Source organism: Rhinolophus sinicus, chromosome 5, assembly GCF_057876585.1.
Source record: "Rhinolophus sinicus isolate RSI-liver-muscle chromosome 5, RSI-T2T, whole genome shotgun sequence".
Classification (NCBI taxonomy): Eukaryota; Metazoa; Chordata; class Mammalia; order Chiroptera; family Rhinolophidae; genus Rhinolophus; species Rhinolophus sinicus.
The window spans coordinates 101,420,527-101,446,871 of record NC_142505.1 but is presented as its reverse complement, the minus strand read 5'-3'; the positions used below and the strand labels follow the sequence as shown (position 1 = coordinate 101,446,871).

The following is a 26,345-nucleotide window of genomic DNA, read 5'->3' as shown; positions in this document are numbered from 1 at the left end:
ATCTTTCAATACATCAGCACTATTAGTTTTAGTACATTGTTAAATACAACTGAAAAAGCAAGTTACAGAACAATAAATAGATGTGGCCTTGTTTTGTAAACTAATGTATATACATAAACACATAAAACACCCAAAAGTAACAGTGGGTATCTCTGGAAAGTGGAATTATTGGCATGTTTCTTTTGTTTATCTATATTTTCTGCATCTTATGAAACGATCATGTCTTGTTCTTGTGGTGAGAACACCAAAAGTTATTTTTAATTTTGAAAAAAATGTAAAACAGGTGCCTCTTGGGAAAGAATGGGTTTGGACCCATTGGAATCAGAAACCAGGTACCAGCTGCCACCTGAAAATCTCAGCTTCAGAATATGCCACCTACTCCTGAACATACCCAAGTATACATATCGAAGCATACCCTACCTCATCATACTTCCTGTTCTCTGATATGAGAAATCAGATTCGTTCTGTTCCCCTCCACCTTAACCTGACATAGCAACAATGGAATGTGCACTATTTTCAAATGAAAATAGGCATGTTGTAGCAAGAGGCACTTCCAAATGTTGAAATTAGATCAGAAGTTAAGACAAAATATGGTTAACTGGCTTTTAAAGAAATTTGATGGAACACATTACTATAAACAGTACACTTGGGCAGCCAAACAAACTTTTCCCAGAGAAAATCAATTTTGCTCCCCAAACAATGAGAAATATTACTTTAGATTCAACATTAAATATTGTTGTAAGTATTTCTTAAGAAGCATTTCTATAACTCTGCAGAAATAGAGTCAAAGGATGCCTTGTTACCATAGCAACAGTCTCCCTTGGAAGAGCCAAGGATGAAGTAGCATCCATTCACCCTGCATATATTTGTCCAATCAATAAACAAAAGACTTAATTCTGCACGCATCGCATAGGAAAGTGGTCAAGGTATCCATGATTAGTAAAAGGGTAGGGGGTGTTCAAGTATTCTGGGTTCAATCACCCAGTCTCATTTTCAACTGAGTGTTAACACTTTCTTCATTAGAAACCCATTATGAAGATACACTCATGCTAAAAGGCCTGTGGATCCTTGAAACATGGAAATCTGTATTACAAAATTTTAACACGTCAGTATACAAAAAGGTGGCAAGCCATGAGTGGGGTTATAGCGAAAATGGGTGCTAAAGTGAGAAACGCATGCACCCTCGAAAACCAGGAGTAAGGATGGTCACAGCTAATGTCTCCTGAGTATTTACTATGGGCCAAACATCAGCTAAGTGTTTACATGAATTTTTCATTGATTCTTTCAAACAACCTTAAGAGATACTACTATGAGTTTTTATTCCCACGCTATAAATGATGTGAAAACTACTACTGTTCCTGTTTTGCTGGTAAGGGAACACACACTTATTGATTCAAGTATGTAGCCCATGGGCTTCCATGTTTGGAGTGTTGGATGCAGTGTGGGGTTTCAAACCCAAGCAGTGAGCTATGGAGCAGCCCTCTGTTCACTACACCGTCCTGCCGACTTTTCCGGTGAGCAGCAGCATGGCTTCATACACGTGACTTAACTTCTCTGAGTCTCAGACACACATTTCTAAATAATGTGTGTTAAGGAAAAGCACATCATAGGTCCTCAGTAAATGCTCCTGCCTTCCTCTTGAAAGCCTTTTGTTCCTCAGAACCAGCATGGGTTACTGCAACTACCCTGTTTCCCTAGCTGGACCATCAGTTCGAATGCATCTTTTGGAGCAAAAATTAATATAAGACCTGGTATATATTATATATATTATATTATATTATATCATATTATAATGTGTTATGTTATATTATATTATGTTATGTTATATTAACCCAGTCTTATTATATTGTATTGTATTGTATTGTATTATATTACATTATATTATATTATATTATATTATATTATATTATATTATATTTTATATTATACAAGACCCGGTCTTATTTTACTATATAAGACCCAGGTCTTACATTAATTTTTGCTCCAAAAGACACATTAGAGCTGGTGGTTCGGCTAGGTCATATTTTCAGAGAAACATGGTATTAAGAGCTCTTGACTTATTCAACATGAGAAAACGTTGAGAACCATTAGACTATTAAAAGCTCACTTTACTCCTTGGGTGCAAAACGCCTCCTGCTTGAACATGTGAACAGTCACCAACAAAATCGTGTGGGCAAACCGGCTTGCGCACTCAAGGATTTCTTCTGATTTTCTTACCCCGATCTCATGAAATGGCCACAAGAAATAATGTGCAGCAGGGTCGGTGGCAAGGGGAAATCAACAAAACTGTCCTCAGAAAACCTACTCTGTGACTTGGGGAGCTTCTGCACCATCACATTTCTAGGCCTCAATTTCCTCTGCAGTACCAGGAACTGCTGAAGCTTATTCCTTCTCAAAAAGCTTCCAGGAGTAACTGTTCAGGATATGACTGCGCCTGTGAACTGAGTGTCACTTGCTCATTGGAACACTGTACTTCTTTTATCCTTTTATTTATTTTTTGGGCATTTTCATACACGGCTACCAGGAAATGAATCATTTTTAACCCTCATGCATGTTGCCTACCTGCCTGGAACTCTTCCGATCCCATCAGAGGTTCATCTTCGTAAAAGTTGTCTTCTACAATCTGGCCCTACATTGAACACTGGATGCTTTCCTTTCTCGGCGTTTTCACTGAACGGTTTGTCCTCAATCCTGTAATTATACAAACGATCACTATCCTTACTAGGATAAAAACGCTAAAATTGGGAGAGGTGACAGCAAATCCTTGCCTAAGTAATTGAAATGTCTTCCAATATTCAAAAAATTGACTCAGGTTTCGATGAAAAGCAAAAACAAAACAAAACAGAATGGAGGCATTTAAGAGATCAATTATTTGGGAACCAGATTATAGAATTGTTTCACTTTTCCAGACTTTAACATCAAGTGAAATGTTTCTATCACCTTTATCTGGGTACATTTTAAATTGCTTCATGAGGCACTTTTATGGGTAACACATACTCAGAAAAGAGTATTTAGCACTTGTTTTTTCTTGTTGCATTTCCTCCGGTAGTATCACAAATACAGACAGTCCCTGAATTTCATACCCACCTGAGCATAACATAAAGCTCCCGTTTAATCCATCTAAAGAAAATGTTTTCCTGCAAAATGGACATGTGACTACATTGAGCCTTTCTTTGGTCACGTGGAGATAGCAGCTTTATGCCTTCCAAGGCACAACCAAAAGTGGCAATTGTCTGGCTCCTTAAGAGGCAGGCCCATTGTTGTTTCAAAGACTAGCTGCAGGTTGAATTCACCTGGAACCGTGTTTCAGAGAAATCCCTTTTCGTGCTGAGGAGTGAGAGGATGCTGTGGTCTGGGAAATGATTCCACACTGGAGTTGAGAATCAAGACAGTTCTCTCACCATCCTTCTAATGCAGAATTTACCAACTGCGGGCTCATGTGTTATCCGCAGAAGGGATTATATAAGCTGCACTGGGGGTAGAATAGTATTTTACATTTCACTTCATTGACAATGTTTAAAAAGCATTCAATTTCGCGGTTTCTCTAGAAAAAGCTGGCAACTCCAGACCCACATTCCCACGTGGTGACCACGAGTGGGAGCTGGGTAGGGGCTGTCCGTATTTGCAGGGGCCTGTGCGATCCCCTGCTCCAGTGTCCCTATTGCGTACTGACACTTCAGTGAGGCTCAGTGTCATCAGGCTTACAGCATCTTACACCTGGGCCATTCCACCCATTTCTTTTGCCTGGACTGATGAACACTTAACAGCAGGGATGGCTTGGACCCCAACCCATCAGAATTATTTTAGGCCCTGGCTTTACACCTAGAGGCAACGTCCAGGGTCTCCCTGCTTTGCTAAAAGTTCCCCCTGTTGTTGTGGGACTGCATGCAGAGTGGTAAAAGGGGACCAAGAAAATAACCCAGGATGGCTGGGGCAGCTCAGAGCCCCTGGGGTGTTTGAGGCCGCAGCTATTTTCCAATTGATGTGGAAGTGACCATACCTTGTGCTGAGTACCAGCCTTGCCTTCAGCTTTTCAGTGTGTGAGTCTAGATCCAAAGTTAAAGTCACTTTCCTGAGCAGACAGATATAAATGGGCCACACTAGAAAGTGTCACTCATAAGAGGAATACCATGCCGATCCCTTCTGTCTTCCATTTTCCTTGATATTACAACTTCACCTTAGGCTTTTTTTTTTTTTTTTTTTTTTTTTAAGCAATTACCCAGAGAACTGCTAAATGACATATGAATGACTTCAAATAGAATTGTTCCTACAAGCAAAGAAAAACATGCTTGCTGACAGAGAATAAGAAATAGCATAGACTTTGTATTCCCATCGTCCATTAGAGCGTCTCAGAGTGCTTCATTCATAAATTGCCCCACTTGATTAGGTTTGAATTTAAAATATGAAACAACTCTCTATGAGTTATGACAGCACCTCTTGGAGACTCCTGAGATGCTTCATACATGACCTATACTAGAATTCCTCAGCCTGAGCCCTGCTGACATTTTCGAAGAGATCATGTTTTGGTGGTGGTGGGGAGAGACTGTCCTATGCACTCTGATATTTCGCGGCATCTCTGGTCTTTATCTGTTAGATACCAGCAACAATCCCCAGTTGTGACAAACAAAAAATGTCAAATGTCAACAGAAGGGAAAATCACTCTTCAGTTAAGTGCCATGGTCTATAGTCCCGCAACCCAAAAGGGTCATGTGGCAGACGATTGGTTGCTTATAATCCAAAGTGTAATATAATAGTAGGAACATCGTGACAACTGGTTTCTACATTACTAACAAACAGTAATCTGACAATGCGCAATTTTGCTTAACCTGAACCTTTAATTGCCTTTTTCTTTTGGGACGATTTGAAAAAGGATAGTTGTAGACAGTCATTTGCTGTCTCCAAAACTTTTTTTTGTTTGTTTTATTTTGTGGGGGTGGGGAGGGTTAGAGGGTAAGAAAAAGCACATGTAGCTTTGTTTTATGTTTTCCAATCTTATTAAAATCCCAACTAACTTTTACATTTTCTGGAACATTTGGAATGATTTCAAGGTCTCTCTCCAGAGTACTTGCGATGACTGATTTTTAAAACACACATGTGCTTAATTATTGATTTTCTTCCAAATATGAGACTATAAAGAAGAATCGGACCCAGGGAAATTAAATGACTCCTCCTTTAGCCAAAGATTGCTTATAGGTATGATCTTTATACTTGTCTGTGATCTCTTCAGAGTAAAGAATCTGTGCGTTATTTGCAGAGGCGGTATAGTAAACAATTTTTCTTATTCCCTATTCAGAGTATTTTCCATAACATTACAATAAACTACTGCTCAAATAATTGACATGGGATATCACTAAATCCTGAAACTGCCACTGAAACCAGAAAAACATGGTTACATTAAGTTCAGGGTAGTTCTCATATTTAATAACACCAGTATCTAACTGGTTCGAGCTTGTGGAGCTATCCGTGATGTGTTCCTTTTGTTACCTACCTTTCATAAGCCCCGTGGAATCTGCCTTAGAAATGATTTGGAAATCCTTTCCTCCCTTATATCTACCCCACCCTGTTTGTGTGGGGCCTCATTATCTTTACCCTAGATTATTACAATGGTCTGCAATTACAGTCTTGCTTTCGTAAATCATTGTCCATATGATACCACAATTACTGTGTGTAAAACCCAAATTGGATTTTATGTCCGTATCCAAAATCCTTAAGTCACCTCCCACTGCTTGCAAAACAAAGGCCATGTCCTATATGAGACATGTGTATACGTATCTTCCCACCATCAGATTATGCTTCTTCCCACTATGTGCTAATTCTTAAGCTCACAGGCTACTCACAAAAGAGCCCATTGTGCGCTCCCTCATTTCTGTGTCCCCTTTGTTTGTGACATTCATACCTGAAAAAATTCCACTTCTTTTCAGCTCACCTGGAATGTCATCTTTCCTATGTTTCCTACTATCCCCTGGAAGACCTAACCTTCCCTGCTGTTCCACATCTACAGAAGCATTTTATAATGTGGTCTTAGAGTCATTTGAACATGTTTTATCCACTAGACTGTGAGCTCCTATACTGTGAAGAACTGTGTTTGTTTTTTTCATATGTATATCTTTCACCTGGTAAAGTCCATCATATGAAAAGACAGTTTTTTCAGTTTTTTAAAATATTTATTCGATTCACTTTAAAAAGAATCTATCACATGGAAAGCACTCAGTAGATAGATATTCCTGAATAATGGCCTTATTTGAAAACTTATAAAGTATTTTAATACTTTCTTCAACAAATAATGAATGCTTTCTGTGTTCTAGCTCCTGTTCTAGGTAATTTAAATCAATAATATGTACTCATTCATACACAAAATAAAGAAACCTATAAATTTCCTTAGTATTTACACAGGAGAGAAGTTTCTTACAGACAGAATCAGAGAACGCACTTTTCAGTTAGTTCACTAATACATACATATTCAAGTTAGATTCTATTATGTAAAAGATATAACACTGTTAGCACAGTACCTAGGCACTTGGTAGAAGTAAATATAATTTCGTTAACATTATTATTACTGTTATTATTTTTCTACTAGAGGAAATATCTCAAACTGAAAACAATCCAAATACTATGAAATGACAAAGAAGCTGCAAAGATCAAAATCTAATATAATCTCTAAACAAAATATTTTTTCTATACTTCAATTTATTTTTTAACTCAATGAATATTTATCGAGTCTAGTTAAACCAGAAAAAATGGAATGACTTCAAGTAGAATATGCTATGCGAGAAAAGGTAGACATGCCACTACCCCTGAAATTTAAAGATTTCCATTTTAAACATAAATTAAGAAGTAAACAATGAAATATTCATTTTAAATGGTATATTTTTATATAGCATAGCTAGTACTTTTCTATTGAATGGAATAGCTGATCCACTAAACTGTCACTATCACTAACCTTAGAAGCAAAGAGAACACACTATTTATCACTTACAGTGGGGAAGTTAATAGGACATTATCTCTTTCCTGCACTTGGGGCTTTTAATTTTATGCCACATCTTGGTAAATAGATTTGCTTAATGGTGATCATTACCTTTATAAGTAATTATACTCACTCAGAAAAATTCTATTGCCTATGGACAATCTAAGTTGTGTTATTTTTTGGATAGTTACTTTGGTTTTTAAAATCAGGGAAAACCCATACATTGGGAAAATTTTTATTTAAAGTATTTCATCTAACTTGACAAATATATGGAATTTACTTGTATTTGTTCATATAGTTGTTAACATTGGAATTGTACTGTCACCAGCCACCAGCCACATGTGGCTTTTGAACTCGTCTGAATCGAAGTCTCTAAGATCTCAAAGACTTAGTACAATAAATAACAAAGCAAGTCATATATAAAATAGATCATGCAGCCGTGTGTATGTATATGTATAGTACATATATATATGAGTGCACATATACATATGTATAAATATACACACATATATGGTCACATTTTGAAATGATAAAATTTCATATTGGGTTAAATAAAATACTAAAATTAATTCCGTGTTTTTCTTTTTAATGTGGCTATTAGAAAATTTTTAATTGCATATACATATCACCTTATATTTCTCTTGGACAGTGCTGGTTTAGACAGTTTGTTATTAGAATGATCCATGCCTTTGTTTTCCTTTTTATTGCCATAAATATTACTGAAGAGAATTTCAGGATCAATTGGTCCAGTAACCAAACTTTCCAGATGAGGAAACAGGTTCAGAAATACCCTAGCTTAGGGCCATAGGCTAACCAGAGATACTGCGGAACTGGAACACACATCTCTAGACTTCGAGTCCTGAGCTAAGTTACTGGCGAGGTAGCAGATAACAATGAATAGCTCTGACGTGAATGTTCTTTGTGTGCAGTGAGGAAAAAGGCAAAACAACTGTGCTCAATAATAATAGTGATAAAGTTGGCATCATAAAAAAACCTAATACATTCCAATGTGGTATTTAAATAGTAAAAGATATGACAGATGATATATGCCTGCCTGTGAAAATATCTCCGACCACCCCTATACTTCGGTGACTTTGTTTACAAAAATAGGAGGAATGAGACTGCGTCCATGAATGAAAAATAAAACCTACATTTCTTGGGAAGGAGGCATCCGTCTTTTTCTATTTGTAAATGCTGATGAGCAGAGTTTAAGGAGGGCTAATGTCACCCATTCATCTTAATTAAAGAGTTAATTGCTCGTGGATCCTGATTTAGTTAGCCGGGCCTGGTAGCGTGGGAAGCTCTTCTCTCTATGTATTTTATTGACCAATGTAATGACATCATCAGTAAGTCTCAGGATTTATTCATGCTTCAGCCTATGCTCATAATGTTAATAGCCTTGTACATGATAAAACTTTCAAGAGGAAAGGAGTCCTTGTACCTTGTGCAGAATACAAAAACCAAGGTGGCTGCTAAATGTCTCGCATCATCTGTCACTGAAGCATCCCTTCAAAGTCTCGAGTCATGAAAATAGTAAAGAGAAATTTTAAATGCTGGGTTTCAGAAACTGTGGAATCATGCAGCAGGTTTTTTTTACAATTACACATTAAATATTTGAAAGTTAGCAGTTTTCATTCAATATTACCAAGTAGAGAAAGATTCTGCTGTTAGCATACTTAAGACAATTGCTTCGGAGTTAGTGCTGGTGAAGAGTATCTTTAAAACACACATATTCACATACACTCAGAAAAACACACACACACAAAAACACCCTAAGACCAAATAATTACCCATGAATTGGATGAAAGCGTTCCTAAAAACAAGGTTTTTCAACCTTTAAAATGTAATTTTCCTCAAAATTCTCTACCATTTCCCCAGCAATAATGTGTTTAGAGGAACTAAAAGGCTACAGTGGATACATGACTAATTTTAGACTCACACCCTTTGCTAGTACATTTAAAAAATGGAAAAAAAGAGGCAAAAATCAAAGAACAGCAGGGAAAAAGTACTATCTTGAGGGCATACAGAGGCAAAAACACGGAAATGATGTTGAAAGTTAATGGGCCTTTTTGTGTCTCTTCTCACATGGAGCTATAAGCAGTCCTAGTTAAAGTTAATTAAAGTTAGTGCCTTGCTTCTGCGAACAAAACTGTTTCAAGAATCATCCACCGTTTTTTGAGCTGCAGATTACATATTAAATGCCATGTTATGGCCAAGGTGAGTACACTGTAATGATATTAAGAAAAATGTATATAAATAGTAAAAAATAGAAGTTACATATATATTTAGTTGTATATAACTATATATATATAACTATATATAATTTATATATGTAATATATATACACTCCTCAGTTTGCACATCTGTAAAATGGTGACAATTACAGTAGTTGCCCCATGGAGCTATTGTGAGGGTAAAATGAGTTAAGGTGCGTATATAACATTGGGCACTCAGTGCACTGCTTGGCATGTGCTAAACATCATACAGGTAGGAACCAGAATTACTATTCTTGTCTGCCCTTTTAAGATAATGATTCACTAGAGCCACTTTAATATAGTTTGACTTTTAGTCTTAGACATTTCATTTTTTCTTAAAGTTTTTGTTTTTCATAAGATAAATAATTTTGTTGTGATTATATACAGTAGCATATATGTACATAGAGGCAGCAGCGTGTTGTAGTTGAGACTCAAGACTCTGAAGTGAAGCAAATGTGGGCTCCATTCCACTTTGTGACCTTGGGAAAGTGACCTAACGTTTCTAAGCTTTGGGTTTCTTTTCTATCAAATGAGGGTAAAATAAGATACTCTTTATAGATACCAGTAGTTCTGAAGATTACAGAATACAATAGTTGTAAAAAAATCTTAAAATAGTATATGATACATAATAAAATAATGACAGCATTTCAACTTTTCTTTTAATTATGAAAAGGATAATAATGCATGAGGAAGAGAAAAAACTTAAGAAAGGCATATTACTGAATATTAATAGTTGTTCTCTCTGGGCAGCCAGATAATGAGTCTTTTTTTTTTTTTTCTTTTGTTCTTTCTTGGTTTTCTGCATTGCTCATATTTCTACAGTGAGCATGGTGGAGACCAGTGATGAAAGCGTGCTAGAAAGCAAGTGTTCCACTTTAGAGGAAGAAGAAGACCCTATTTCCAGCGAGGGGTGATTAACTGAACATTACCAGACAGGTGGAAATGGAGGGAGACCATTGCAGATAAAGGACTGAACCAAGCTTCTAAAACAGAAGCACAGAGTGTAATAGGGAAAAAGGAGCAAACCTGACGTGAAGTCTTGAGGTCGGTGGAAGGATAAAAGATGAGAGAGACCAACTGGTTGAAGAACTGGGTAAGAGATTAAAGAACTTGAAATCTATTCTGTAGTTAGTAAATGGCCACCTAAGTAAGTGAGAAATCGGACTCTGGGGTCCCAAATTAAGCAGTCCTTAGATTTTAAAGTAGCCTAGGAGGCAAAAATCAGATGTAAGCAATATTAGCCATGAAAATAATTTTAATTTCTCATAGCCCACTGCATGGCCTTGGGGAGATACGTCTCATGTGATATGATGGTATGTATACAACCCTAAAAAATAAATTCACTAACAGACACCAGTTCAGAACTACGGAGCTACACTAAGGAAGGAACAAAAGAAAGTCTGTGGGTAGGTGTCTGTGGGCTTCTAAAACATTTCATCTGTAAGAGATATTTGAGGAATCCCTAGTAGTTAACAGAAAGGGGGGTAATGTGATATTTCTGCATAACTGCTGGCTTTAGGCCATTCTATGGTACAATCAAGCAGCTCTAATTTTTACACATGTTAAGAGATTTGCTTGTGATTTGAGCTTTAGACCAGATACTTTATCTGAAAGTACTTACCAGAGTTTTACCGGTATTAAAGCAAGTAGAATAGCAAAGGTACACGTGAGATAGTCAGTTAAGGGTCTAAAGTAGAAATCCAGAGGATTAGAATACAAGGTTGGAGAGACTGATTGAATGATAGAATCACGGATGATTTAATGGGTAGTAAAATAATGAGGCCATCTGTACACATTAGAATATGCAGTTAGGAGATTGTTTTGGTAGGTGAACAGCAGGAAAGAATGGAGGTGTTTTGACTTGTTGAAGTTGAGAGGAGAGAATATATCAAATTTCAGTCATCAACAACTCTCTAGAGGAAGGTCAGGCCAGATGATTAAGATTTTGGACGCAAATGGAGTTGACTGGGAAGATAAATACTTTCATAATCAGAACTGAATTCTCTTTTCTAAAATGCTTGACTTATGAGAATGGAATTCTTATTTGTGTCATACTCTTAACTAGCTATTTTAACTAAAATTATTGACAATGCTATCTGCAGAGGGCTCCAATAAGGACTAAGGAATTATATCTTATCTTCATTGTTAAAAACAACATGAGGTTACATAATCTCCTGGTTCATTAGATGTCTTCTATCAGTTCTTAAGGCGCCTTTATTCTAAAGGGTTTATTCAGACTTTCCTTAATTATGATTTTCTGTACTTTCTGACAATATAATCCAGAAATATTTAACAACTTTTAAGGTATTTTATCCCCCACTAAGGCAAAATCTACTTGACACTTATAGCTATCAAATCTTCTTCTCTAGGCCATTTTTCCTATCAGGATGCAAATGTGTTCAAATTATAATATAATATAAAATAATGAACACTTATAGGAAGAAGAATTGTTCTCAAACTGAAGAAATGGGAGAAAGGTCATAGTTACTGCTGGAAATAATTTCAAATTAAAAAAAATAGTAGAAACATTGACATTTTATATAAAATAATAATAATAATGACATCAAGTCATGGAGCGTTTCCAACATGTTAGCCCCTGAATTGAAATGTGTATAGGTTAGCAGCACATTTAATCTTCCTACTATCCACAGAAAAGATCCAATCATCCCAGTTTTAAGAAACAAGAGAAACCTGAGGCTGAGAAAAATTACTTAATTTTACCCTGAAAGGAGGTAAAACCAGGATTCAAACTCAAATCTGTTTAACTCCAAAGCTCAGCTGTGACCACTACACACAAATGGTGCCTCAATTTTATCAGTATTGTTCAGCAAAGTTAAATAGAAACTGTAAAACATCTATTGGAAGTAGTTGTTTTTACAAAAAAAAATACTTAAAAACTTAAAATAACTCAATAGGAAATAATTACACAGAAAAATACATGTAGGTTGCTGAGATCACTGAATAAAAGTTTTTATAAAAATAAATACTTTTTTGAAATACAGTTTCCTTTAGATCAAAGTGCTTTTTAAGTAAAAAAAAAAAAACTGTGGACAAGCCAAGTATAAGAATAGAACCTCTTCCAATACCACCCACTTACTAACAAACAACTGCAGAGAGCAGAACAGAGCACAGGACTTAGAATTCTTCTAACGTAACTGATAGCAAACATTTTTTTATATTATCATGTAAAAAAAAAAAAAAAAAAATGAAGGATAAAACCTCCCAAGAAACTGATGCAGGAAAACAGGAGAAACTGAAAGATAGGTAGAGAATGGGTCCTGAAGAACTTGAACGACACAGAACCAGAGAGACAAGAAGGAAATAAAAATGGCCGAGAGAAAATGTTCAGGAAACTTCAGAGGCAAAAAGTAAAAATGTTGATCTCATGATAAACAGAATAGGCTGAAGGAGAGAAAGCAAGCGCAATCTCATTCCATGGAACTGAAATGATTCATTCAGGAGAAATAAATTTTTTAAAGATTCAAAAGAAAAGGGACCGGAGAAATAAAGTGAAAGACAATCCAATACAAAAATAAATGAAAAGGCAGGCAGAGAAATATTGTATTGACAAGAGAGATTGATTTGCTACATCAGAATGATAGAACCTGAGAAAGGAGAGATGGTTCCTTATTTTCAAAATAGAGTGGTTTGGGGCGGCGGAGCAATTTAAAAAATTAAACAAAAATCAAGTCAAAATTATTAGAATCCAGACCATTCTAATATCAAACATGACACTAGAGGAAAATGGTATCGTAATTAGAACTTAAGTTGAGAAGAAATGCACAAATAGGTACCATTAGGTTGTCCAAAAAAATATAACTTTACAATTAATAAATATAGGTGCATAGTGTATTCATATACATTGGTGACTGAAGGTAATCATTAACTTGTTGCAAAAGGCAGACATATTTTCATTTGGATCATCATTAGTTTTGCTAAACTTAGTTCAGATTGGTGGTGAGACAGCTCAGACTCACATTTAGCAAACCGGAAGCCAAATCTCAAATCTGCTTTTAGAGGTCGCGGAGCTGGGCCAGGTTATTTAGCTGCAGTTTTCTTTTCTATTCAACAGGAATAAGCCATGAGCCCCACCTACCTCACAGTACTCTGATAAGAATTAGAAGCTTTTTCTGAACAGATGAATCTACCTACTGTTGCTTCGGAAAGGCAGTCTGGCAAAATGGGCAAAGTGTGGGTTTTAGAATGAGACAAATCGGTACTGGAATCTAGACTCTGGTGTTCACCGTTCATGAGACCTCGGAGCATTAATTAACCCCTCTGACCCTCAGTCTCTTCATCTATAAAGTGGGAATAATAATGCACATTTCACAAAAGTGGTGTGAGGATGAAATGAGTTAACGTTCTGTCACATGGTAGGCAGTCACCATCACCATTCTTACTCTTTTGCTAAATCTGACACACTGATAACTTTTTTTTTTTTTTTTTTTTTACTGGCTATGTAACTGTAGGCCTTATTTTATTTATTTATTTATTTATTTATTTATTTATTTATTTATTTATTTATTTTTATTAGTTTCAGGTGCACAAAACAATGTAATAGTTAGACATTTATCATTTATATCCCTCACATAATACAATATGATCTCACTTGTATGTGGAATCTAAAGAAAAGAATACATGAATGAACTAATCAGTAAGTCTCAGAGACATAGAGGAAAAACTGAGGGTTGTTAGATGGGAGGAAGGGTGGGGACATAGGCCTTGTTTCCACTGAGGTAGCATTCAAGCCTGGTTTAGAAGTAAATGCATTGGCAAGTCATTTAATCACTCTGAATTTTAGTTTCCTCATCTGGAAACTGGAGATAATCTATCCTAAGGATGAGATTTAAGTGAGGTCAGGGATATAACATACCTGCCAGAGGAACTGGCATCTCAAAGATAGAAAAAGTGTGTTTGATTCCACTGCCACTTACTTTCAAATGCTTTGATTTTATATCCTCATCTAGTTCCATCTTTGTAATTCTCCACCTCTCAGTCTTCATGTTAAGTACTGAAGGAAGTAAATGGTAGAGTTCTATTGGCTGCTCCAAGTAAACAATCAAGTTCTGTAGACTCAGTTGGCAAATCACTGCTTGTATATTTGTCCCAGTGATCGGTAACCAGAACTAATGCAAAATGGTCAAATAGTTTAAGAACTGGGCCATCTCACTAGGTGTTAGCAGGACTCTCTCACCACTCCAAACCTCCTGCCTGCAGTGTGCTCTAAAGAGTCCCTTCTAGGGAACTCTTAGTGGAAACCAGTGTTCATCTAACTTTCAGAATTATTATTAGTTCTGCACTCAGATGACACGGAAGTCCAAAAAGTCCAGGTGAGGTGTTACTGCTGATACTGGGACTATGAACTTGGAGATTCATTAGAAGTTTTCTTTTTTTTTCTTTGCCCTACATATGTCCTCATAGGAGATTCGAGTTAAGCTATCAGTGCTGCCAGATGCAATGAATGTTTGCACACACACACTGACAAATTTACCAAGTAGAACACACACACACCTACGTCTGTGTGTCTGTCTGTCTATTATCCATCATAACTGGATATTTTACACGGTTATATAAATATGTAACCATGCTTCAATCAAGTTATTTTATGCAAGCTTCTGTGTGTGTGTATGTATGTAAATTTAAGTGCTTTCTTTACATTGCTTACATAGCATGTATTGACTGTTCATGTTTTACAAAAAGGTATATATGCCTTTAGTCATTCTATGAACATGTACTTAGAAATTCTCCTGATAGAAGGCTTAAAAATGCATCATCACATGATTTTACATGGAAAATTTTCTGAGAAATACAAATGACAAAGGCATAAGCTATGATAGCTTCCTTACTAACCATCTTTTTCTCCTTCAACACTGACCTTTACCCTTAAGGAGGAAATATGGGGCTCTTTCCGCTTCTTAAAATTTGATCTTAAACTATGGGGCCCTTTCTGCTTCTTAAAATTTGATCTTTCACTTTGATTTAAAAAAAAAGGTTACCAAGTGCTTTTATGAATGTACAATAAATTGAGAAAACAAGAAAGAATAGGAAATAGCTGACCTTGAGTAGGTTAATCAACTAGGACATCATAGACTAAAGTTCACACCAGGTAAGATTTAAAAACATAAGACATATGCATAGTCATGAAGAATAAGAATTGAAAATACAGGCAGGGCTTACTGGGGCATATTCTCAACATACTGATATAATTTAATTAAGAAAAAAATTCATTTACATGTATATGTTTAAATGCCCTGTGGACTAAAGAATTACATTAACAAACCCAAACTTAATTTTTGGAAGTTCTAGACTCAAGTATAGCACTGTAATATTAGAATCAAATATAGGGTCCTATGAAATTGAAGGAATGAAAAAATAGCACCCTAGACCTTCCTTGAGCTGAAACAGATGGTATCCACTCAAAGGGCAGGAAAAATTTAGGCTTTCTCTTCACATGATTGACATGTGACAAATACACAGGATGAAATCCTATAAAATAAAAATTATAACTTAAGGCCTCCTTTCACTTCAAGAAGTATAGATTGTGTTGTTAGTGCTTAATTTTTGGTTCAGTGAGGCTAGTTTCCATGAATTTTCCTCCTATCACAATAGCCAAATTGATATTAAAGGTCATAGTCTTTTGCAAAAAGTATTAATGTATGAAAGAAAGTCATTAAGGTGAGGAAACTAACAAAACAGAATCTTATGCTTGGGGACAAGAATAATTTATTTGTGGACGTGGGACAATGAGTTATTTGGTCTTTCTTCCCAAATGAGATAACTGTCATATCCCATCATATCCCACTACCATGAATTATATATAACAACATGGGGTGAAATATGAAATTCTAAAAATACACTGAAAGACTGGAGTCATCTTAATGGTTTATTATGATAGGTGTTCCTAGTTTTGAAATATCTTCTTTCAGAAAAGACAAATGGGGGCGACATCATTTTAGAAAGTCCACATCTTTTAAAAAGATGGATTAAAAGCTCTTTGAGACAGCTGTGCTGTTTTATTAGAAGAACAACATTTTCTTCCTAAATAGTCCTTGAGGGCAACTGCATGGAATAATCAGGGGATGCATTGGGCTCCATTCAAAATTGAAGCTCAAAGAAATGTTGCATGGAAGAAGGATAATCACTTTCGCTGTGAATGTAAACATGTGAATAAGTACAACAAAGAAAATCAGACTCAAAGTAATGATGTGATATTTTCATATGCAGGAGAGAATCGCTTTTCTGTAGCACTGGGCTTTGGAGTCAGAGAAAACTTCTTTTGAGCCCCTTCTCTGTTTTGTAACACCACATGACCTTGATCAAGTTCATTAATCTTTTGTAGCATCTGTATCTTCTTCTGTGAAATGGGGACAGAAATCTGTGCCTCTCTTGGTGGCTGTGAGGATTAAATGAGATGGTAATGGGCTTGTCATAGTGACTGTGCCTTAGAGAACTGAACACACCTGCTATTTTGAAAACTATAGCGCTTAGTATGTGTAGTTAAACCCATGAGCTCTGATACTAGACGCAGGAGATAAGCTCTCTTACATCCCATGTAACTGTGAGAGATTGACTTCATCGCTCTAAACGTCAGCTGACTCATCTGAAAGCAGACATGGTATAAGTACCCAACTCAAAAGTTGTGAAGGTGAATCGCAAAATGCAAAGTGCTTACAGGAGCTGACAGGCATAAATGGAACCTTAAATAAGACTACAATTACTATACACACCATACAATATGCACAACTTCCAAGCTTTGTTTTTCTCTATTTTAAGTGTCTTCTGCTTTTGTTCCTTGTCTATTTTCATATATCTGACATGCCTCAGGGGAAAAATCCTAAATATATAACAGAGACACAGGGCACCGTGAAACATGGGCAATGCACCTGTCATCATGTCACTCACAATCACTTTTCTCTGCTCAAATGTGCACACCTGGGGAAGGTTGAAAACTCAGTCTCCTACATCATCTCCCATTACAATTGGGTAGGGAACATCTGGCCAATTAATTTTCAGTAGTCTAGGAGGCTGGATCACCAATTACAGCATTCAAGGGTTCTTATTTTCATTACCTTCCTACCATCAACACACACCAGACTGCTTGCTCTGAAAGTGTGCATTGCTAACATTCTACAGAAGGATACAAAGCAAGGACCACAAATCATACAAGTCAGAGCTGTAATTGAATATGATGTTCTCTTCAGATTTCTCCTACAAATATACAAAGTGCCTATACATAAGCCAAGTTAACCAAGTTATGAATCTAAATACTCTGCCAAAAAGAGTAATGCATTTCCATTTGGACTCACCATGAGGTCAGGCAACAGTCTTCAAAACATCCTCACTCATTCTGTTTCCTAATAAAGAGAAGGAAATATAGTCTTTAGGATATACGGATATAAGATGTAAGGATATAAGTCTCCAAAATGTATCCTGAAGAGGGTGGTTCATTCTTAAATAAACTCTCTCTTCCTGTTATAAACAAAGAACTATTTTCAATTGTAATAATACTCACTGAAAATCTCAGTTTAGGCCCATCATTAAAGCAGAAATTTAGGGGTAGGAGATGTTTGTGTAGCCAGCTTGTCTTCTAGGACTGTGTGTTCTATGTAACTACCATTTGTCCAATAAATAAAAATTTCTGACAGTTCTATGGTGAACTCAGCAGGGTCTAGGCTATTATTTAAGGCTTTTTATAGAATAAATATCAAATAATCTGAAAAGGCATCTTACAGGGTGAAAGTACAGACTTTTTTTTTTTTTTTTTTTTTTTTTTTTTTTTTTTTTTTTTAAATGGCTGCTAGCTGCGGGGAATCAAAGGAGGATTTTCCTCCTTTGGAAGGCAGACTTCCACTTTGGCTAATGGAGAATATGAGCTTTGACAATGTCCTGTGTGGCACTAAGTTTCAGCATACCTGTTTCAGTACCTATAATCCACCTGAAACAGGTATGGGGTATTGGTGCTAGGATTCTGGATGAAAGTTGGGAATTACAATTTCGTAACAATGTATGCCTACATATGCATGTTCAGATTTTATGCTGTATTTGTGTGCGTTTATCCACATACACAAAGTTTTAGAGTAGGTCAAAAGTCGAATCGGAATCTAGAAGTTTCTACTTTGATGAACTTATATCTCCCTTACCATGAATGATATCGGTAGAACTGAAGTATCTCACCTCCCCTGTCAGTGGGCATATGCATCCAGCATCACTGATCAGGTCCTGTTTCTGACAGGTCCTTGAAGAGATACTTCATTAGTTTCTGCTACCTATCTTTGAGACCTTCTCTCATTCCTATCCTTTTGTGAGCCGTGCTTGCTCAGCCATTCATTAGATTCCGTGAGATAGCCGACATGCTTTTAATTGATTCTTATGTTTTTCTACTTACATTAGTCACTATTGATCTCTGTTGCAGGCAACCATGGTTTCTGATTCATGATGTATGCACCCTCCCAATTTATAAAATCAGATACCACACATGTGCCCTCTTCTGCCCCAAGAAAAAGCAAGACTACTTTGTATTTAACTTTTAAAACATCCTCACATTCAATACATTAATACAATTTTAAGTCCAATGAAAGTGATTTAAATGTGTTTTGTTTAGTTTTTTTTTTTTTACTTTCCTGCAGACAAAACCTTTCTTTAAAAAAAATTCACTTTGTTGATTTTGAAACATTAATCTTTTATCAGCACTTGACAGAACCTTACGATATGCAAATATGTTAGTTTCTGTATTCGGACATCAGCAGCAATATTTTTCCAAGTTTTAAATCATCCACATAGTATGTGAAATTATAGTGCCTCTCTTTCTTCTCTGACAGAATCCAACCTTTTGATTCTCTGCCTTCTTTCTTTGCTACAGTAAATTGATCCTTCAAAACATCCAGGTGCAAATGAATTAATAGTCTTCCATTGTGAGTAAGAGTGATGGAGTCCCTCCCTCCTCCTCCACAGTGAGGTCTTTTCCCCTTCTGAGAAACCCACATATCAATTAAACTCACCTGCTAATTAAAAGCTTGTTTGGAAAAAAAAATCCTTGCTAGTTAGAAGCAAAAGAAAGTGTAAAGGTGTCTAAAAATAGAGGCTTTGAATGTCAATTACTTCCTTCCTCCTCAGTTCCTGGTTCCTTGGGTTGAATTCAACGCTGGTAAAGAGCTAGAAGAGTGAAAGAAGAATGAAGAAAAAAAAAAACGCAGTAAGTATCTTTGTCACCTATATTTCCCTGGGAGTATATATCATTGGTTTAGTAAGTTCAGCTCTTTGTCAGCAACATCAAGATACACAGTTTTTATTCTTGAGATGGAAACACCATTTCTCACTCCTTTTTATACAGTCACACTGATATCCTGTATAAAGGCAGTAGAAACCACAGCTGTTACACTTTGACTGTCAACAATCAAGCCAGAGCTTGTGGAAGAGGAAAAAAAGTGAACGTGGAAACAATGCCCTGTTCTTTTTCGTAATGACACCTGCCTGCCCTTAGATCCTGGACCACTACTCATTCCGGTCCACTTTTCCTGAAAAATGGGTCCTAAGGGCAGATTGATACCAACACCAGTTTGTCTTCTCTTTCTTTTCTACCTCAGACTTAAGAGAGCTACCGTGTTTTCCCAAAAATAAGACCTAGCTGGACCATCAGCTCCAACGTGTCTTTTGGAGCAAAAATTAATATAAGACCCGGTCTTATTTTAACTATAAGACTGAGTCTTATATAATATAACATAGTATAGTATAGTATAGTATAGTATAATATAATATAATATAATATAATATAATATAATATAATATAATATAATATAATATAATATAATATAATAAATATAATACCGGGTCTTATATTATTTTTGCTCCAAGAGACGCTTTAGAGCTGATTGTCCGACTAGGTCTTCTTTTCGGGGAAACACGGTGTATTGCTGTGAAACAACACACTAAGTATCAACCGACACAAAATAAAAGAAAATTATAAAAACAGAACTCAGGAGACTGCGAAATTCACACATGAACAAAGCCCCTTTCTTTAATGTACCAGACAATGAGAACAAATTATATGACGATCTGCCTTAGAAAATGACAGCTACTATCCGCTTCTTTGTTCACTCAGTAGATGTTGGTTAAAGGTCCACTATTTGGTAGTCATTGAGTTAGGAGGTAGAGTGAGAATTACGGTTAAGATCTAGTCTCAGTCCTCAGAAAGTTTATAGTCTAGGAAGAGAAACTGAGAACAAACAGAAACTATAATAACATATGATAAAACTGGTAATAGGAGAAACCCAGAAAGCTATCCCAAATATGGGAGGTCAAGCGAAGGCTTTTAGAAATGGTTCAAGTTAAGCAAAGGCCCAAAGGTTGAAAATAAATGATGTAGGAAGGAGAATAAGAAGAGAGAAAAGTCATCCCAATGTTGTTGAAAGAGATCACGAAAGAGACCATGACACTTTTGGGGAACTGTCTGTAGTTCACTGGACCTGGAACCTAGAGAGTGAAGGGAAAGCAGAAATAGATCAAAGTACAGTGGTATTTTAAAAATGCATCCTGTAATAATCAGAAATTAGTGAATTTTTTACAATAAGGAGTAGAAATAGAAATAATAAAGGGCAAAGGTTCTCCATTTCATGAATCCCTATATGATGTGCAAAGCCAAAACGGGGCATATTTATGTTACTATGAAAAAATGTGCTGACAAAAAAACATTGGGGTTTAACTGACTTCACAAAATTTAAGTCCAAAATAGATGCATGTCACAGAGATTTACCTTCACAGGAATAAGGTAAACTGCACGACACAGAAGGAGCATAACACAGTGACTAATATAGCAAAACCCTGTAAAAACATAAAGACTTCTTCAAAAATAAATTATTTCCAAATATGTTTATGTTCAAAAATAGGACATGGTTTTGAAAGAAAGAGGAGATACATACATACAATGTGTATCAATGAGATTAAAACTAACATGATACTCTTCAATTCAGTTAAAAACTGCGTACCTACTATGTGTCAAACACTTTAATAGGTTCTAAGGTAATCGCAATTGATAAGCAGTGCAGTCAAGTCCTGAAGCTTAAAGGAAGATAATATTTAAAAAAAAAAAAAAAAAACCCTGAGTAAGTGATCAGGGTTATAATATGTTCCCTCTATCCTATTATCTAGATTGTAAGGCAAATTTTTTTTTTCTTATTCTCGGCTGGATCCTTCATGCCTAAAAATAGTGCTTGGCACAGTGATTAAGTTAAATGTGTAAATTGAATCTCAGTGAGTGGTCTCTGGATATGAGGGCTTAAGCTCTAGTTTCAATGTAGCACTATAGCTTATAGCCCTCTTAGTCTTTTTCCAAATCTTGTTTCTGTTTGAGGCCAACAGAATCTGTATTCCTAGCTGTGAAATCAAAGTTCTTTGATATACCATATAGGTAGCCCCAAGTTACAAATCACTCTCCAATAGTTTCTTATTGAAATTAAAATAAAAATCTCAACTTGTTACCAAGGCCTATTGTCCCCCCCAGATTATATCTCCTACCTCATCTCAACTGTCATCTGACATTTTCTACACTAGGCACACAGGCTTTCTTTCTGTTCCACAAACACATCACGCGTGTTTTCATTGTATGACCTTGACCTTTCTTCTCTGCCTGGGATGCTCTTCCGCCAGAACTTTGCATGGCTCATTTTTATCATAAAGGTCTCAGATTGGATGTCACATCTTCAATGAGTCCTTCTCTGCTCATCCTATTAAAATGACCACTCATCAGTATTATTCTATTGTGTCATTCTGCTTTGTATTCTTCATAGTGGTTTTTATTATGCGAAATTTTCCCATTGTGTGTGTCTGCTCCCACCCTCCATAACTAGACTGTTAGCTGAATAAAGAAAACTATACTGTTTATTATTAAAGGAGTGTTTTGTACATAGCAAGTACTTAATATTTGTTTATTGCATAAATAAATAAATTACCCAATGATAAGCAGTCCTTCATTTAAGTAGAGAGAAACTACAGACATTGCAATCTGTAACAGGAAATTAAGGGCAGTAGCTGTAATATTACAAATTTTTTTTTTTTTTTTTTTTTTTTTTTTTTTTGCTGTGTAGACCTAGGTTATACGCATACAATTGAGATCCATTCTTAAAAGGTATTTTTAAAAATCCATATACTTTTGTCCCTACCTCCCCTTCTGACACAGACAAAAAGTGCTTACTTTTAAGATGAATTTTATTCTGAAAAAAAGTTTTGCTCTGACAAATGACCCAAAGCATATAAAGCTATGCAGGGTAAAAACTTCCACTGTAATTTCACTCAATATTTTAATCTTCAAATATCTTTTTTTTTCTAATTGAGCCTAAAATACCTTCACTTATACTGGCCATAAAGAAAACTTCAGTGTGAAGAATGTCATTCTGTAAGACCTGTGATTTACTCTCTTATTTTTTATAAAAACTAAAGCCCAGGTTGCACTAGTGAGCGGATCATTGTAGGACAACCTTCACACAGAAGAGAACAAACTACAGAATTCTTGTTCTACATTAGCAACAGACCTGGGGCAAACAGTATTCTGAAGCGAACAAAAAGAAAGACACTCAAGCCACTTCTCCAAATTCAATGTCATAAACAATTACTGGTGAGCTCTACACTATGTGTGACCATAGTCCTTTATAAGAGTGATTCATATGAGCAGATCTTAGATAGATCAATTGTTAATTTCACTTCCATGAAAAAAGTACAACTGAAATTAAGCAGGCAGCCTAATGTAGTGATTAAAAACATGGGTTCCAGAAACCCCTAGATTCATAACTCACTCTCTTACTAACTATGAGTTTTGGGGCCAATTTAACGTATGTTTGTGAATCACAGTTTCCTCATCGGTAAAATACAGATAATAAGTCTCACTTTCATGGAGTCATGTGCTTACATGGGATGAGTGTGTATAACCAGTACCTAACACACAGTGAAAGCTCACAGTGAAAGTAAATTTCAACTATTATTATTCGCCTCATTATTTTTAGGATAAAATTTAAAAGGGAAGTGACATTGGAAAAACCTAACATTGACCCTGAAGTTGATATATTTTCGTTGACCTTTGGAATTTAGATAGCTGAAAACTCAGGATGGTCGTTACATTTTCCCTTTGTTAATATGCTACCGTCTAAAGCAACTACCTGCCTGCTCCGTGTCTCAGCTTTTCTAGTTGCCCACGTGACATGGTGATTTCCCACAGCTTCTTTTGCGCAACAGTAAAATGAGACTTCATATTTATTTTTTAAGGTCCGAGACTATGAGAGGGTGCTGTGCAAATACTAGAGACAAAATTTCTCCGGTATTTGCACCCTCTTGTATCTCAAGTCTCTCTCAGAAATTTTGCATCTATTGATGAGGAATGTCAGTAATTTTGGTTGATGTCATCATGCTCTATTTAGGAAGTCTGAGGCTCACCTAGGTTGCATTCCAGTGTGTCAACTTAGAATGCCCACTCTACACCTTCAGAAAGCAATCAGTGAGGCAGAAGTGGCTACGCAACTTGCATATAGTGTTTTCATCTTATTTCCTATCCTTTTCATTCGTCTGGTGTAATCCTAAAATGCCCAAGTCGGGATGGGAACAGGGGTAACAGTGGGATGCAAAACTTCTTTTGTCCCTCAGTAGGTTCATCCTTTATTGTCTTTGAAAACAAAATTAACCTTCTTTCTCCTGTAGAGTAAGAACATTTCCGGTTTTGCAGAAATCTACATTGTTTTCTAATCCTTGAAGCCTGTATATGGCTATTTGTAATATTTTTGTAAATATATATATATATATATATATATATATATATATATATATATATATATATATATATATATATATCTCACAATAGGCTGGAGTTCCAGCGATCTGAATAATGTGCTAACTACTCTGGTTAATTAGAGAGCTATTTAATATTTGTAATTCAGCCTGAGCCTGAACAGTACAAAACCCATTTGACCTGTATCTCACAGTCATCAGTGTGCCACAAGTCTCAGGCCTTTTAATGATGAACTGCTCTGACTGCTAATCACCTTTGGGCCTCCTGTTCCTTCTCTTTACAAATTAAAAGGGAGCCTGAAAAAAAAACAACAAAAAAAATCTCGGTGCAAGGTTCACAGGTAACACAGTGAGATTCCAAATGTAGAAAACTAATAGTATTTCTGAATAGTGATGACTTAAAATCTAATGAAAGCATCTCCAACCTCCATCCACTAGTTGTGCATTAAGGGGAAAGAAAAGATAAGGGAGAAGCACACTGAGCTAAGGGGGGAGTGGCAAGGGGTGAGCTGGAGGAGATGTGGATCTTCTCCCGTGTGGCACGTGTTTGTGAGGGAAAGAGGACTACCGTGATCAGATTGCAGTTTTAGAAGATTCTAGGTATAGAGTGAATTAGAGGGGGTGAATATTAAAGTGATACACACAATAAGCTGGCTTGCTGTATTTCAAACAAGAAAGGATAGTTAGTTGGATATCGGATGGTGGTATTGAAGAGTCATTCACGTAAATATTATTTATTGAGCAACTACTATGTGGTAGGCCCTAATTTAGATGTTGAGGAAAGAGTTTAAATATAGATGACAAGATGTTTGCTCTGCTCTAATACAGTTTACTTTCTAATCAGAGGGAGCTGAGAGGAAGAACAAATAAGTAAATAGAAAAGAACTAGTTAGGTTACTGTAAGGTGATGTTTCAGGCAGATGTGATTCAGGGAGGGGACTTCAGATTGTGAGATTAAGAAAGAAGTGTTGCCAAAGAGAGGAAATCCAAAAAACAACAAAAACTGATAAGAAAAAACAGCCACAAAATATACTAAAGAGGAACAAGCTTGATATATTCAAGGAAAATAAAGTTAGTGTGACTGGAGCAAAGCGGGACAGGGATGAATAAAAGTTGATAAAGCCAGAGAAATAGGACTTTTTAAGTTGGGTAAGAGTTTGGATGCTAAGTGAAAACTTTTATGCGAGGAAGTGGCACGATTGGAATTAGGTTCTTAACAGATCCCTGTAGCTCCTGTAGCTCGTGGATGGTACAGGATAAGAAGTAACATAGATCAGTTCATAAATTTTTACTCTATCACAGGTTACAGTGATGGATCCAGGGTGAGAGCAGCATAGATGGAGAGAAGCAAGATTTGGGCAATGTTGGAGGTAACGTCAACAGCCCTTACTGATTAAGTGAATATAGAGGTTGACATAAAAAACAAATCAAAGAAAACATTCTAGATCTTGAGCTTCAGCAATGTGGTGTCATTTATGAGATGGAGAAACTCAGGGAAGAGCAAGCTTGGAGAGTAAAATATGGCTGAGATGTTAATTTTGGCGTGCCTATTGCAACATCCATGCAAATGTGTCAGATTGGAAGTTTGGGGCATAAGTACGGAGTCTGGAACGAGTTACAAAAAGTAGCTATAAATGTGGCACTCCTTAGGAAGTAGGTGGTGTTTTAAGGCATGACATTGGATGAGCATGTGGCTAGAAAGAGCCAAGGTTAGAGCATCTGTGGGCAAGCAGAGCAGCAGACTTCTAGAAGAGCGAGAAGGGAAAGCCGTGGGGTTGGAGAAAAAGCAGTGGGGTTGGGGTCAGAGTGTGTCATGAGATTCAAGAGGAGGACGAAGTTCAAGAATTAGGGAGGGGTCCACTGTGAGAAACGCTGCTGAGAGTTCAAATAAGGTAAGAGGGAGAAAAGCGGATGAGTTTCAAGATACGTGTTGGATGATTACTCGATCACAAGACTTGACGGATTGGATGTACTAACAGATCAAGGGACTCCCTTCATGCTTCCTGAGGTCATTCCAGCCTCCCTCCTCCATCTCTGCCTCCCTTATACTTTTGGTCCATAATCTCACAAAAACAATCAACAAAAAATAACCATTCCAATTTGCTATCCTTTCTGTGCCTCTGATTCTTCTCTTATACCACCCACTTTTCTCACTCTTGCCTGAGCTAACTTCCTAAAACAGAGGTTGGATTCTCCTATCAAAACCCTCCAGCAGCATTCCTTTGGGATCAAATTAAAATTCCACCTTCAGTGCTCAGCTTTAATGTATCTGACCCATCATGGTCTCCGATTGCCCCTGCAGACTTATGCTTTCTTCCCCTGTTTCTACATCGCTAGTACCCAAACACAGCACTTTTTAA

General features: G+C 36.4%; 1 long non-coding RNA gene across 1 annotated transcript in view; it reads right to left on the bottom strand.

The window, feature by feature from the left end:
• Positions 1–2,568: 2,568 nt before the first annotated feature.
• Positions 2,569–26,345, bottom strand: part of LOC148758296 (uncharacterized) — a 1,912,057-nt gene continuing 1,888,280 nt past the window's right edge. Inside the window, exons 11-13 of the long non-coding RNA XR_016021446.1 lie at positions 19,218–19,371; positions 17,526–17,573; positions 2,569–2,691 (exon numbers count right to left, since the gene is read on the bottom strand). This is a non-coding gene — a long non-coding RNA (uncharacterized LOC148758296). The remainder of the gene's footprint in view (positions 2,692–17,525; positions 17,574–19,217; positions 19,372–26,345) is intronic.